Source organism: Sus scrofa, chromosome 13, assembly GCF_054392235.1.
Source record: "Sus scrofa isolate SSC_HxYL_T2T_F1_AM1 chromosome 13, Sscrofa_HxYL_maternal_Yorkshire_Landrace_v2.0, whole genome shotgun sequence".
Lineage (NCBI taxonomy): Eukaryota > Metazoa > Chordata > Mammalia > Artiodactyla > Suidae > Sus > Sus scrofa.
This window is the reverse complement of record NC_139395.1, coordinates 19095634-19111731: the sequence shown is the minus strand read 5'-3', so window position 1 is coordinate 19111731 and position 16098 is coordinate 19095634. Positions and strand designations below refer to the sequence as shown.

At 41.4% G+C, this 16098-nt stretch overlaps 1 protein-coding gene across 29 annotated transcripts in view; it reads left to right on the top strand.

Annotated features, from left to right (window-relative positions):
* TBC1D5 (TBC1 domain family member 5) overlaps positions 1–16098 on the top strand; it is a 543840-nt gene that overhangs the window by 399625 nt on the left and 128117 nt on the right. The gene's annotated exons all lie outside the window — the stretch shown is intronic.

Here is a 16098-nt window from a genome sequence, read left to right as displayed (position 1 = left end):
CTAGTGGATTTAGTGGCCTCTTGGAGCAGAAGCTGGATTGTGGTGGGTTGAAGAATAACTGGGCAGCTAAGAACTGTAGTAGCCTTGGTTTTTTTTTTGTTTTATGTAGGCATTACATTTTCAGCTAAGAATGCAGAGAAGATTGCAGAGTAATCTTTAAAGTTAATGAGCAAGGGAGGAAGAGAGATGCAACTAGAGGTCGTCGGGGAGGCGAAGGAGGTTGGTCAGCTGCTTTCGAGGAAGACAGGGCATCCAGAAGTAGGGAGAATGATGGGGAGGCTCTGTCTCAAGCCAGCCTGAGCGCTTCCCTTGAGGATCAGCACTAGTTTTTACCTCTTGTTCCATGGATGGGATCTATGAAAAGATAAGTTATCTTCTCTAGTAGAGTTTTTTTCCGGTTTATTTTTTGTTCTTCATGCCCACTCCTCTGCCCCTCAGCGAAGGACAGGATTGTGTCTGTCTTGGTTTCCCTCTGGTAGGTATCCTAGCATCTAGAGCAGAGCCTGGTGCATAGCCATCCTCCCAACACATCTTTTTTGAAGGAAAACTACTGAAGAAACAAGGGCCTAGAGGCAGAGGCACGAGATCAGGAGTCCTTTGGAAGCCTGGCCGTGAAACAGGAATGAAAGACAGATGCTTGTCCTGGGAGGCAGCACCAGGCAGGTTTCAGAAGGAGACCAGATAACAGGTGGAGGCAGACAGTGGAGGCCATCTGTGCCTGATAAAGCACAAAACTAGGCTGTCTACTACGAAGAGGGCAAGACCGGGCTGGGGCTTCGGAGAGGGTGCCTGGGCCGAGTAAAAGAGAGTGGCTGCCCAAGATCCAGGACGAGCCTGGCAAGTTGTTGAAGCACCTGCAGAGACGCAGTGGACAGTTGCACCAGCCTCAAGGTCATGTTTTTCCCAGCTGTGCTCACCAGACCAGATCGGAAGATGCAGCTCACGATCCAGTGATGAGGTGGATTAGGCTCAAAGGGAAAGGCATTGCTCCTCATTATACAACTACAGATGTGATAAATTCATTTGAGTAATTAAAAAAATAATAATAATAAATAAAAATTTAAAAAACAAAGGATTGGGAGGGAGAAGAGTGGCAGGACAAAGACACAGAATAGCGTCTGGCAGAATACCTGGGAAGGTAGTACTAATTAAATAGATGAGTGTTTGTCTTGGGCCAGGGTCAAGAAGAAGAGGAAGCTGGGTCGTTTGCCATTCTCCACTGTCCAAATCCTGAAACACTGAAGGAAGGCTGTTCCTTCAATGACAGCACTCCTTACTTGGGGCCCAAACCTCCTAGGGGTTCAGTGGAGGGCTTCAGCAGGCCTGTGACCGTCCTGAGGCAAAAGGACGAATTAGGTGTACATTTCCCCAAGTCAAGGGTATATAGCTTTCATCATCTTCTCAAAGGAATATGTAACCCACCAAAAAAAAAAAAAAAAAAAGTTAACAAGAGTCTGCATCTAGTCCAAAACCCTGATTTTACAGGGACAGATTATGAGGCTGGCTATGGATTGAATTGTAGGCAACAAAATAATGTGTTGAGGAGTTCCCACTGTGGCTCAGCAGGTTACCAGCCTGACTGGGATCCATGAGGATGTGGGTTTGATCCCTGGCCCTGGCTCAGTGGGTTAAGGATACGGCGTTGCTGCGAGCCGTGGTGTGACAGACAGAGCTCAGATCTGGCATTGCTGTGGCTGTGGTATAGGCCAACAGCTGCAGCTTGCATTTGACCTCTAGCCTGAGAATTCCCATATGCCATGGGTGCGGCCATTAGAAAAACAAACAAACAAACAAAACTCCCAAAACAATGTGTTGAAGTCCTAACCCCTAGTACTTCAGAATATGACTTTATTTGGCCATAGGCTGTTGGAAATGTAATTAGTCAGGATGAGGTTGTACTGAGGTGGGGACGGGGCTGTGATGCAGTAGGACTTGTGCCCTTATAAGGAGAAAACATGCACAGAGAGAAGAGAGCATGAAGACACACAGGGAGAATAATGCCATGTGAAGACAGGACAGAGGTTCAAGTGATGCATCCACAAACCAAGGAATAGGTTTCTAGCCGTCATCAGAAGCTGCAAAGAAAGCACAGGACAGACTGTCCCCGAGAGCCCTCGAAAGAGCAAACCCTGCCAACACTCGAAGCTGGAAGAGGCAGGAAGGATTCTTCCTCACAGGCTTAAGAGGGACCATGGCCCTGCCAACACCTTGATTTTGGACTTTTAGACTCTGAAACTGTTGGACAACAGATTTCTGTAGTTTTAGACCACCCGGTTTTGGTACTTTTTTAGAGCAGCCCTCGCAAACTAATACAATGTCCCTGGCAGTTAAGTGGTTTAAAATAATCACACCCAGTGTGTGAGGCTAGATCCCAGTGTCCTTGCTTAGTTCTTATTCTACCCATTTCACTGCTGTCAGCATCTCATATTTATTTTTAACAAAAGTGTCCTCAGAAGTTTCTTTTTTTATTTTTAATTAAAAAATTTTTTATTATAGTTGATTTACAATGTTCTGTCAATTTCTGCTGTAATGTACTTATTCACTTTGAACAACACTTTCATTCTCTTTGAAAGTAATTCAGGCAGACAAGTATAATATTCAACCACTTAATATATTTCTTATAAACAGCACATTCTTTATGAGGCCTCAGAAATGGAGCCCAACCTTCCTGTTTAGAGGTTAGGGAGGCAGCCCCGGGTCACAGAGCTGGTGACAGGCACACTGGTCCTCACATCGCCTGGTCCATCCCTCCAACCATGCCTTCATTTTATTAAGAAAAGGTTTCATGGTAGGTAAAAGAACAATACAAATCTCATCTACAGATTTTAAAATTTAACCTTTGGAATGATGGTCAAATGGCTACTCTTTAAACAAAACTTTTGCTTTTCCGAAGATACATAGCAGAATTATTATGCATAGAATTATTCTCAAACATTTCAGTCCAGCTAGAAACACTTCTACTTTCTTGTGTGTTATAAGAAGTGCTTTTTGGAATTTTTTTTTTTTTTTTTTTTTTTTGTCTTTTTAGTTTCCCAGGCTAGGGGTCGAATTGGAGCTGTAGTTGCCAGCCTATACCACATCCGCAGCAACATCAGATCTGAGCCATGTCTGCAACCTACACTGTAGCTCACCGTAACGCTGGATCTTTAACCCACTGAGTGAGGCCAGGGATCGAACCTGTGTCCTCATGGATGCTAGTCAGATTCATTTCTGCTGAACCACGACAGGAACTCTGCTTTTTGGATTTTTTGCTGGATTATATGGATTATGTACAAAAATAAAGGTTAGGAGATAAGGAAATGTAATCAGGAACCATTACTCCTGTTAGAGTATAAAACAGCCAAACTCTCATCACACTTTTTTTTTTGACTGTTCTAGGGCTGCACCCAAGGCATGTGGAAGTTCCCAGGTTAGGGATCCAGTTGCAGCTATAGCCGCCAGCTCACGCCACGGCCACATCAACGTGGAATCTGAGCGGAGTCTGCGACCTACACCACAGCTCACAGCAACGCGGGATCCTTAACCCACTGAGTGAGGCTAGGGATCGAACTCGCAACCCCATGGTTCCTAGTCGGATTCGTTAACCACTGAGCCACGACGGGAACTCCTCATCACATTTTTTTTTAACTGACCAACTTCATACTGTAAATCACTAATGTGGTTCCCTCCTTCGCATGGCTCTTTCTACCTAAATCTTTCTCCTATTTCCACACCTAGGGCAAAGTAGCTTTTCCCCTAACCTTCCCCAATTATGCTGGCCCTCACTGATCTCTCACTTTTTCAGTCTTATAAGATTTTAATTGATATCACTCAGTATACACTTAATTGTGCTCTATCCTATGTGGTTCCTTCCTGTGCATGTGAGAGTCACATCTTCTCAACCACATTGTAGGACCAGGACCAGGGTTATAGCTCTTCTCAAAAGCACCTGAAGCCTTTTCATGTACTCAGGTAGTACTGGGGGTGGTCTCAGCCAGAAGGGTGCCTAGGAGACTGGGGATAAGAGTGGCATGGATTTCTGAGAGAGGACAAGCACCAGAAACTTTTCCAATTGGCCTTTTTTCTTTTCTTTTTTGTTTCTTTTTTTTTTTTTTTTTTTTTTTTTTTTGCTTTTTAGGCCTGCGCCCAAGGTATATGGAAGTTCCCAGGCTAGGGGTCAAATCTGAACTGCAGCTGCCAGCCTACACCATAGCAATGGGGGATCCAAGCCACATCTGGTGACCTTCACCACAGCTCACAGCAACACTGGATCCTTAACCCACTGAGTGAAGCCAGGTATCAAACTCATATTCTCATGGATGCTAGTCAAGTTTGTAACTGGCTGAGCCTCAGTGGGAACTACCTTAAAGAGGTTTTGTTTTTTTTGTTGTTTTTTTATGGCCATACCTGCAGCATCTGAAAGTTCCTGGGCTAGTGGTTGAATTGGAGCTGCAGCTGCCAGCCTATACCAAAGCTTGCTGCAATGCCAGAGCCATAACCCACTGAGTGAGGCCAGGGATAGAACAAGAATACTCACGAACACTATCTTAACCCTCTGAGCCACACCGGGAACTCCTCCATGTGGCTTTTTAAAGAAAGCATTGTCTACTTTTAAATTATCTAAAATTTTTCATATCTTTTCTTAAAATTTATGCAAACTTTTGTTTTTTACTGGCATCAAAGGAGAATGTTTTCTGTAATTTACAAAGTAACATAGCCTTTTATTTGTCTTCCAAATTGCATTAATACCTAAAACACTCTAATCAAATCCATTTAACAGTAGATTTTCCTAACCATAAAATATCTCTCAAATGCTTATTGTCTCTTTTAATTGACTTTCTCTCTGAACACTTTGTAAATGGAAAAGTTTCCTCTTGGCACTTCTGCCCACTTCCTGCCTTGTTTTTTCAGCCAGCATCCACATGGCAGAGCACTGTAATTTTCCTGGGTTTTCTGTAGGGGTCTCTCTAGTCATTTCTTGGCCTAGCCTGGTGTGGCAGGTATGTCATCTTCATGGTTTAAAATGACATTCCTTTTTATTTCATGTTAGATCTCCACTGATTGCTCAGCCACTATCTGTCTGTTTGCCAGTGTTTCCATCTGTCCTACCCCAGAATTTTTATTTCTCTATTTTCTCATTAAGAGCATGTGCAACATTATACTGATGTCAAAATGCAGTTTATTTCAACTACACATTGAATGTATTGGTATTTTTTGGAAAAGCCTCACCTTACCTCAGGGACTAGACACAAGACTCAGATCACACAGTGATGTACTACAGAGTTTGTATCAAAGCCCAGACAGGGGGTCTGATTGTTGAAGAACTGTTTAAGCAGTTTCTAACTGCCAGTTATTTCCTTCTCAGACATTTCATGTTGTCAGTCATTTTTAAGACCATCTCAGATGTAGATGCTTATGTTAATGTACCTTTTGGATTACAAATGTGCCATTTGTATTACTTTATTTTTTAGTTTTAGAATCTTTTAAAATTCCGCTAACATAGACTTACAGACCAGTTTTTTTGGCTGCACCCACAGCATGTGGACGTTCCTAGGCCAGCAATCAAACCCATGCCACAGTTGTGACCTGTGCCACAGCTGCAACAACTACAGATCCTTAACCTGCTGCACCACAAGGGAACTTCCTGTCTTTTTTCTTTTTTGATGTTTAGGTTTTGTTTGTTTGTTAGTTTTTATAAAACAGACTATTTTTTTTTTTTTTTGAGAATTTTTAGGCTCACAGCAAAATTGAGTGGAAAGTACAGAGAGCCTCCCTCGTACCCCGGGCCCCGACACATGCCCAGCCCACTGTATATCCGCATCCTTCAGCACGGCAGCCCATTGGTTACACCTGGTGAACATGCCCCGTCACATCAACATCACTCCCAGTCTAAGGTTTACTTTACTCTTGGTGTTGGGCATTCGGTGGTTTTGGACAAATGTATAATGACATGTATGCACCATTGTAGTATAATTCAGAGTGATTTCCCTGCCCTAAAAATCCTCTGTGCTCCACCCGTTCACCCCTTCGTCCCCTCTAATCCATAAGTACCACCGATCATTTAGTTGTCTCTATAGTATTACCTTTCCCAGAATGAGATATATAGTCAAATCATACAGAATACAGCCTTTTCAGATTAGCTGCTTTCACTTATTCATATGGCATTTAAGTTTTCTACATGCCTGTCATGGCTCATTTCTTTTTAGCACAGAATAATATTCCATTGTCAGGATGTACCACAGTTTATCCACTCTCCTACTGAAGGACATCTCTGTTGCTTCTGAGTTTTGGTAACTGTGAATAACCCTGCTATAAATATCAGTGTGCAGGTGTTTGTGTGGACATAAGTTTTCATTTCAACTGGGTAAACACCAAGGGGTATGATGGCTGGATTATATGGAAAATGTCAGGAGCTCAGGAGATGGGCAGGAGAGAGAGTTGAGCTTCTAGGTATCAGAGTGGCCAATTAAAACAACAAATCAAAAATGAAAGAGTTAAGCCTTTAATCATTTACTGTGGTGACATAATCAGCAAGGGTCAAAAACTGGAGAAACTGCCACATCCCTTTGTTCCATTTTACCTGTGGAAGGGCTTAATGGTGGAGGGTCAGGTGATCACCGTGAACGTGGGGTTAAGGGAGCCCCAAGGTGGTAGGGATGTCAGTGGCAGAGGGTGGGTGGGGAGGTGAAAAGACGAGAAGTGGAAAAATACTGGTACTGAGTCAAATGAGGAAGAACGTCTTCAAGATTTCCTCCTTCTGCCCCCTTCAGGAGGACTTAGCAGAAGCACCTAAAGAGGACCACTGCCCAGGGCCTCATATAAAGACATCCAGGAGTTCCTGTCGTGGCGCAGTGGTTAACGAATCCGACTAGGAACCATGAGGTTGCGGGTTCGGTCCCTGCCCTTGCTCAGTGGGTTAACGATCCGGCGTTGCCGTGAGCTGTGGTGTAGGTTGCAGACGCGGCTCGGATCCCGCGTTGCTGTGGCTCTGGCGTAGGCTGGTGGCTACAGCTCCGATTAGACCCCTAGCCTGGGAACCTCCATATGCCGCGGGAGCGGCCCAAGAAATAGCAACAACAACAACAAAGACAAAAAGACCAAAAAAAAAAAAAAAAAGAGAGATCCAGGAATGAATCCAAGGCTAGGAGTATAAATATGTCAAGATCAGGACCAAATAACTTGGCCTGAGAACTTGATTGCAGCTCCTTTCAGAGAGTACAACATACTCCCACGTCTGGTATGAGGAGGGCACTTCTCCCTGGCCAGGCCTGGCAGAGAAAGCCTTTGAAAGTACACTTCTCCAGAGAAGAACCAGTTGGATATATATAGAGAGAGAAACACATAAGAAGAGATTTCTTCCAGGAATTGGCTCACACAGTATGGAGGCCTGGAAGCCCCACAATTGGCTGTCTGCAAGCCGGAAACCAGGGCAACCAATGGTGTAATTCAGTCCAGTAGTGAAGGCCGGAGAACCAGGGGGCTGAGGGTGTAAGTCCCAGAGTGCAAAGGCCTGGGAACCAGGAACTTCAGTATCCATGGGCAGGAAGAAATGGACATTCTGGCTCCAGGAGAGAGAATTCACCCTTTTCTTTTTTTGATCCATTTGAGTTCCCCACAGACTGGATGACGCCTACTCACTGGTAGGGGGAGTCGCCACTCAGTCTCCTGAATCCAGTGGTGAACTCTTTCAGACACACCCAGAAGTAATGTTTTACCTGCTATGTGGGCATCCTTTAGGTCAGTCAAGTTGAAAACAAAATTAGCTATCATACCTTTCTAATTGCCAATGGCTGGACTAAAAATCGCACATAACTGCCTTCCAGCATGGCTGTACCACTTTTGCATTCCCGTCAGTGACGAATGAAAAGTCTTGTTGCTCCACATTGCCACCAATATTTTTGGTGTCAGTGTTTTGGATTTGGGCCATTGTACTGTGTCACATTGTCATTTTAATATCTTCCTCAAAATAACTTTAATTTACCCAAATGTAGCAATAGAGATATGAAAGGGGAATTTCCTATTGAAATTCTATACCATGTTCAGAATTAATACTTGAGGCCTGGTGGCACATCAGACTAAGAACCTGGCATTGTCACTGCTATGGTTCTGGTTACTGCTGTGGCGTAGGTTCGATCCCTTGCCCACGAACTTCCACATGCCACAGGTGTGGTCAAAAACAATAAGAACAAAAAATTAATGGTTGATACCCCATTCTGGCCCTCTATAAAGGGTCTTATCTCCTCGTACCATAGTCTTAACACTTCTGTGTATGTACTCCCACTCCACATTTTTCTGTTGCCCTAGAAAGCAATATGACAGATGCATTCAGGAACTCTAGGACACCTCTTATGGGCAAAATCCATCAAAATTACATGGATCACTGGAGTCTTACCCTAGAACACTCAAGATTCCACATCCATGTGCTGCTGTCAAAGGAGAATATGAATAGTCTGCAAGCTGACTGGGGTAATTGTCTCTGATGAATAGAGAAAGGAAGATGGCTATCTTTGCTTCCAGGCTACTTATTTCCCCAGCTTCCTTCATCCAGTTGCCTCCTTACCGAGATTTTTTTCTTCCCCTTCAATTCACCTGCTCATATGCTAAGTAGAAATCTCATCAAAGTGCTTAAGGATATCAGACATGAAGTTTTATATTAAGATCCTGTGTTTATCCCCATTGCTTCTGAAACCCCTTTGAGATAGCATAAACCCATAGCACACAGAGAATTAGGAAGGAGATTACAGCAATTTTGGAAGCAGAAAAACATTTGTATGAGTGACACAAGACCCAAGAAACTAAATACAAAACTAATAATGGAGAAAGCCAAGAAGTAACCCATAAAATTCCTCAAAGTATAGAAATTGGCAGAGGGAAGGAAAGAATTAAGGCTAAAAAAAAAAAAATGAGAACTGGTTGAAAGTCTGTTTAAAAAGCAGTTACACCCAGATCACTAGGCCTTACCTCTGGAAACAGTAAAGTGGAGAATCCCTGAACCAGGGACTGGGAATTTCAGTGGCTATTGAAGTACCACCCTTCTTTCTCAGGACACTGAGGCTAGATTGTCTCCCTTCAGGCAGACGTTTGAGAGAATCTTATCTGGGAGAATCTAATCAGCACAAGAGAAAAGGCTCAGGGATTGCCCAAGAATGACCTGTGTCGACCCCCAGTGTTAACACGCCCACCCATCTGTGTGCACACAGCTGTCTTCCAGATGCCTTTGTGCTACCCCACTCTTACACAGGAGCAGAGAGCCCCAAACCATCACATGTTCGAGGGGAGCATCAACATGAAAGCAGAAATCTAAACAAGCAACCAGGACAAAAGAAACTTGGAGACCACAGAGACTGCGCAGGGAGGAGAAAACTTCTCAGAGAGCTAGGAAAACACATCACCCAAAGGAAAAAGAGCAATTGAAAATGAAAATATCTTGAAAATAGGTGGTTGGAATATAAAATTAAAGAAGTATCCCAGAAAGAAACACATGAAACAGAAAATAAGAAAGAAAATGAGATGACTGGGCCAGGAGATCCAATGTCCAGTATTTTATGGGGTTTCTTCTTGGCTGATGGGATTTCTTTAATTTAAAAAATAAGGAGGGAAGGAAGGAAAACAGAAAGAAATAACAAAGTGAAAATAATAAAAGAAAATCATCAGAGAAACAAAGAGAAGTTTCTAGCTCAATAAAAAACTTGAGTTTCTAAATTGAAAGGACCTATTATATATGAAAATACATGCAGATCTGAGTGTTCCTCGTCAATTTACAGAACAAAGTGAGGGAAGAGAAAACAGATCACAGGATTAGGAATTGGAATAGTTTGAGGCTTTTCAACTGGAAGCCAGAACACTCTGGAACAGTGGTCTTAACGTTCTGAAGGAAAAGTATTTCCAACCAGGAATTCTGTACCTAACTGGTATTATCAATTAATGTCAGAATAAAATCTTTCAAACAGAGAAGTCTCTAAAAAATTCATGTTCTGTGCATAAAGCTTTTGGAGGGATGAGCTCCACCAAAATGAGGGAGTAAAGCAAGAAAGAAAGCAGCTGGGTACTCTAAGAAATAGGGATAAAACACTAGCAAGAGATATAGACCATCCCAAGATGAGGGTGCAGGCAAGAGGCATCAGGAGCAATTTCCTCAAAAAAAATTTCTTCTGTCAAAACATCTAAAATTGTTTAAAGTATTAAGAGGAAATTTATATGACTAGGAGAACTTTTAAGATTATATTAATGTTAAATACATGCACAGCAACGCAAATGAAAAAGAGGGCAGTTATAAACTCCAGGAAAGGAATCAGGCTATGCAAGAAAGGAGGCGTGGTCACGATAATACTGTATTGTTCAGCTGGGATAACATTTGCCTGGTTAAAAAAATGAAAACACTAAAAATTGTTTTAGCCCAAATTTTAATACAACTTCTTGGGGGAGAGACAAAGAGTGATGTAGGTCAATAAAGGGTTGAGTTGAGGATGAGTTAAAGCTTCCTCTTCTTAAGTGAGCAGTCAGCAGATACATTTAAAATAAGAGCTAGTCACATTATCATATGACTGATGGTGCGCTGAGAGGCAGTGGTTGGGTGGTAATCGGGAGCAAAACCTAGAAGGACAAAATCCTGTGAGGGTCTTAAACACCCCACAGCCTCCCTTTGTGTGGAGAAGGATGTGATGATGTTTTATACTTGGTTTCTTTGGGACCGCAAAGAACAAAAGCTTTGTTGTTTTTATTTATGATTTTACTTTCTACTCCTACCTGGTTTTCTGGTCCATTTGAAATCTCATTTTGTATGTAGTCATTTTGTTACTGGGAAAGTGAAGATGGGAAGGGTGTTTAAATAGTTGAAGAAACTGCCCATGGTAGTTAGGCATATTTTCCTACATGTAATAGCCCCAGTACTTTCTCAGAGCACGTGGCATTTGTTGACTGCCTTCTGCGTGCAGCTGCCTCGCAGACGCTTCTATGCACGTTGCTTTTGTGTTCAGTGGAGAGGTATAATGTTATGGTAAAGCCTTAAGGTTTTCTTTTGCTGTTGTGAGCTTATTATTTTTGTTTTATATTTAATCCATGATTATTTGTTTTATATGCCTTTTTATAGCTAAATACAAGAAAACGTGCCTACATATATGTCTGAATATTTACTATACTCGACCTTCTAAATGGAGGGCTTTTTTCAGTGTGTCTTAGAGGCTTCTGTGTAGTTCACAACTTAGTTGGTGTTCAGCAGCCATGTTTGCCATCTGAACTTGACCTCTGTACACAGATAACCCTGACCTGACAGTCTCAGCCAGGAATACAAAAAGCCTTGACGTAGGGGGGAGGGGAGAGGCTTTAGCCACGCAGATCTGGGCACAGCACTGCCTCTCTCATTCAGGAGCCCCGTGGCCTCTGAGGTGTTTAGCCACCCACATTGCCGTTTCTCATCCATCACGTGGATGCGATGGTATCGCCTTCCTTAGGGGCATCAGGAGGACTCGGGTGGTGGTGTTGTCTATGGCAACTTGTTAGGTGCTTTGTTTGTGCTTAGTGTCTTTTTTTTTTTTTCTTTTTAATTGTAGAGATGGAAGTTGTTCTTAGTCCATTTTGTTACCATGAAAAGGTATATCTAAATATGAAATTAAATAATTGAATTCATGTTTCACTTCAAGATATTACAATTGTATGTATAGTTAACTTTGACTTATATGTAGGTGAAAGATCCACTTTGCTTCAAACTTTCTCAGAGCAATCGTGCCTCGGATTATCTTCACCGATCTCCTCATGCTCCTGTTTGTGACTTCTGGAGAAACTAAACCAACTCTCTTAGACCCCTCAAGAACAGTTGCAGGCCATTCAAAGGTAGAGGCAAAGGAGTTGAGCTCTGCTTCCTGTGGATGGAGTGCAGTTAGCAAGAGTCAAGCAAGATGGGGAGGCACAGGGCCTTGCATCCGTGCTGCTCTTACAGAATCCCTGCAGACAGAGCACGCACTGTTTAGAAATGAGAGAAATAAAGGCTCAGGGAAGCAAAGCAGCTTGCCTAAATGCACACACATGGTAAATGACTAGCCAGCATTCTAATCCAGATCTAATCTAGATTGTCCAATTTCAAATTCAGTAGGTTTTTTTAGATACTAAATAAGCTCTTTGGAGTGTGGCTTCAGTACTTTGTTTTTAAAGCATATACGTCCTTCATTTCCAACATAGATAGACAGCAAAACTCGGTGCGGGTTTTTTGTTGTTGTTGTTCTTCGTTTTTTTGTCTTAAACTTTTTTTCCTTGTGTCACTGCTCTGCTCTAATAGAATAAACACTGGAGAAGGAAAAACTCAAGTTTTTCAAGTTCAACAAAAATTTGCAGTAAAAATCAAAACTAAATTCTTACTCTATCAGATTCCTTACTATTTTCTTTTCAAAATAGCTTGTATAAGTCTCTTGCACCCACTATATTGAACACAGTTATTCAAAATTTAATACTTGGCACATGTAATTGCAAATTAGAAGTGCTCTAGGAGTACAGTTTTCAGTAATAAATTAGGGACGGCATTTTCTGAAGGCAGGGGGTAGGCAATCGGTAAAACTCTACCTCTGCCCATTTAGGTTTTCAGTTGAAATTCCTTAACAAGATTGACAAGACATAAGCAAGTTTATTAACATGGATACCTCATGGGATGGGAGATACCCAGGGGAAAATGCACAGCCCTCAAAGAGGTGACTTTAGATTTCAGTATTAAATACCACCTTAATGAGGGGGGGGGTGGCGATGTTGACCTCTTAGACGAGAGTAAATTATTTTGAGGAAAGAGGAAAGGGCTCCAAGAAAAAAAAAGATGGAAGGTCTGTTACGGAACCAAACTTGTATCCACTTGGCTGCACGCACTGAAGCCAATCTATTGACACGGGGTTTTGTGGAAGGAAGGAAAGGGCAGTGTTCATTGCAGGAGCCGAGCAAGAAGTCCAGGCAGCTTGTGCTTAAAAGGCCTGAGTTCTCTGAAGGCTTTTAGGGCAAGTTTTTAAAGACAGGTGAGGGAGGTTTCTGTGGCTGTATGATCAACTTGTGGACATTTCTTCTGATGGTTGGTGGTGAGGTAATAGACAGTCAATGTTATCAACCTTCTGGTTCTAAATGATCTGGGGTCTCTGTGCTTATAGGCAGCATACAGTTAACTTCTTCCACCTGGTGGAGGTTTCTGTATCTGCAAAATAGCACAAATGACATGGCTCAGAATTATCTATAGCCCTTGAGCAGGAACTAAAGATCCTTAATGTTGTTTAATGGCTAAAGTAGTATTTTGTTTTGCTTGACTATTTTCCCTTCTTTATGTCTTTTCTCACTTTGATTAAATTTACTCTTTGGAACTAGACGACTAAAGATTTTCTATAGACAAGAGGCAGTGGAAGACATGGTCGGGGGAAAGGGGGAGATCCTATTCCGGGAAGTCCCCATAGAGTCCTGCTTTGTAACAAGTGTGATAGTTTGTGACAAAGTTTGTCTGGAGGGTCTTAGGGCAGTTGAATTCCTTTTGGAGCGTTTGTCTTTGGGGGAGTTAGAGATGAGGGAAGTGCAGAGGAAGCCTCTCCATGCATTTGCTGTTTTCAGGTGCCTACAGCTCAAAATAATCAATATACCAGAGTGATATATTTGGAGACAGCACGTCCTGAGCCCCTACAGCTGTACTTCAGGGTGACATGTTCTGCTACCTTTCACAGTTCAGAATTGTTCGCCGTCATATCCCTAGTGCTACTGGCATGGGATTTAGTAGATGCTCAGGAAACATTCATTATAGTCAGTGACTGGACAGATGGATGGGTGCCTGGATGGGAGAAAGAATTAGCTCCTTCATTTGTTATGCAAGTAGCATATTAATACATTATTTAGCTTCCCTTATTTTGTATTTTGTATTTTATTTGCATTTGTAAAATGTATTTTACAGTTTCCCATAGTTTGAAAGTTTTGTCAAGTTGTAATAGCATAGGATTGTTGCTCTGATCCCTCCAAATAAAGGCCTACCTATATCAGGCTATTTTACACACTGGGTTACGCTGATCTTCCAAACTGCTCAAAACTACTACACAAGAGTATTAATTGATTTTTCTATTTGCAATAATTTCCAAACAATAGCCTTTCAAAAACAAAACCAGATATTAGAGCCCTGACCCTGCCACTAGTCTTCTGAATTTCACATCTTGGCCCATTACCAAATCACTGTGTGATGGGGGCAGATGACCTCACCTTTCCAAGGATCAGTTTTCTCATCTTTAAAACAGGGATAATAATTGTATCCTTATAGTAAAATTGTCATAGAAATTAAATGAGATAATGAAGGTAAAGTTCTTGGTTTAGGTCCTAGTCTCTGAAAGCCTCCATCAATTCAGTATCATCTTAGAGCTGGTAGTAGCACTGACAACTGCTTGTTGTTACACGTCTACCCGTCTCTACTTTCATTTTATTCAGGGTGAGGAGTGTGTTTTGTTCATCTCTGCCTCACCTCCTAACAGGGCCTGTCATGGATTAAGGATTCAACAAGTAATTATTGGAATCAATGAAGTAGGCAGACGTTTTTGTTTTTTTTTTGTTTGTTTTTTGTTTTTTTTAATTAGAAAGTTGTTTCCAAATGACTAAAGCTCAGGGAGGTTGTTCCCAACAGATTTTGAGGTATAAATCAGTCGCTAGATGATGTCATTGTCTCCAGGCAGCTTTGCGAAAGGTTTGCAATTGGTGGCCCAGGATGAATCCCAAACCCAGAACCATTTCCACAAAACTCTCCTTCCTGTCTTACCACATATACAGGAATTCTTCCTAGGTCAGCTACTGATATATGATCATTATAGAATTTGGGAAAATAACTTTATGAGTTATAAAATGAATTGATTATTAAGTTTTATTTATTTGTTAGATCGCAAGGAAACTGGACATGAAGATGTAATACTATTCTCACTACCCCAGGTTTTTGCATTCTAGAGTAAAAAAGACAATAGGTAACTGAATGTGAATATGTTAAAATGAACAAATAAGAAAAGAGAGTCTGAACAGATATAGAAAGGGTAGGATAAGTGAGTACTTTACAGATGAAAGCAGATGTATGAAATTACAAGCTGTCAGATCAGCAGTGGAAAGGAAGATGATAAAGTGGTTCCTTACATAGATTATAATTATTCATTTGGCAGAATCCTGTCTCCTTTCTCCATAGTGTTCATAGAAAGGGGGAGAGGGTGGGAAGGTATAGAAGAAATGATGTTTCCAACAGAAGAAGAAGAAAAAAAAAAAATAAGCATCAAGGAGTATTTCTGATCACAGACAGTTTGTTTTGTTTTATTTCTAGTGAATCTCAGTTGTTTTCCTATGGAATATTTTTCAACTGGCTGTTCTGATTAATGAAAAGGATTCAGTTGCAATCACAAGAAGTTGCAGCTATAAAGTTTCTTCACAATAGGGGCTGCTGAGGCCTTCAGCCTGGCTTACAAAACAAGCATTGCTAATAGGTGCGGCTGTGACAGCAGTGGCAGATGGATTGCCAAGAAATGAAGTAGTTTACATAGACCTGCCTGAAAAGATGTGTTTAATAATTGCAGCCATAATTAAGTTGATTTGGAAAAAACTTAAATGACGGTCTAAGGAATACAGTTAGCCTCATCTCTTAAGATGTTGACACTTCTCTCCCAAGAAATGCTACATAGATATTCTTCCTAAATTTCTTGTTACCCTTAGAAAAACAAATTGCAAGAAATTATATTCTCTTTAATGTTGAATTATGTAATATTTATATGTACAAAAATAAATGTAACATATGTAAGTTGTGAAGCATAATAATGAGGGTAAATAATATTTGATGAGACGTTGAAGCTGGTTCTTTTCCATTCATAAGATTTTTGTTACTAATTTCCAATGCAACAGAACTTGAGACGTTTAAATAAATACAGCCATAGAAATGGCAATAAATATGCATGCTTCTAAGAGTTTATTTATATTGCAAATGCACACTCATATCTGTATCTGAGGCTCTTCCTTCCAACACCACCTGAGGATGATGCCAGTATATATATTTGGTTGCAGTGAACAGTGCAGTGTCCTGCTCCAGAGACTATCTGGTAACGATCCCTTCTCCCCATTTCCTTTTATCAGGTCACTTGAGTTATCAGTTTGCTTTCTTTG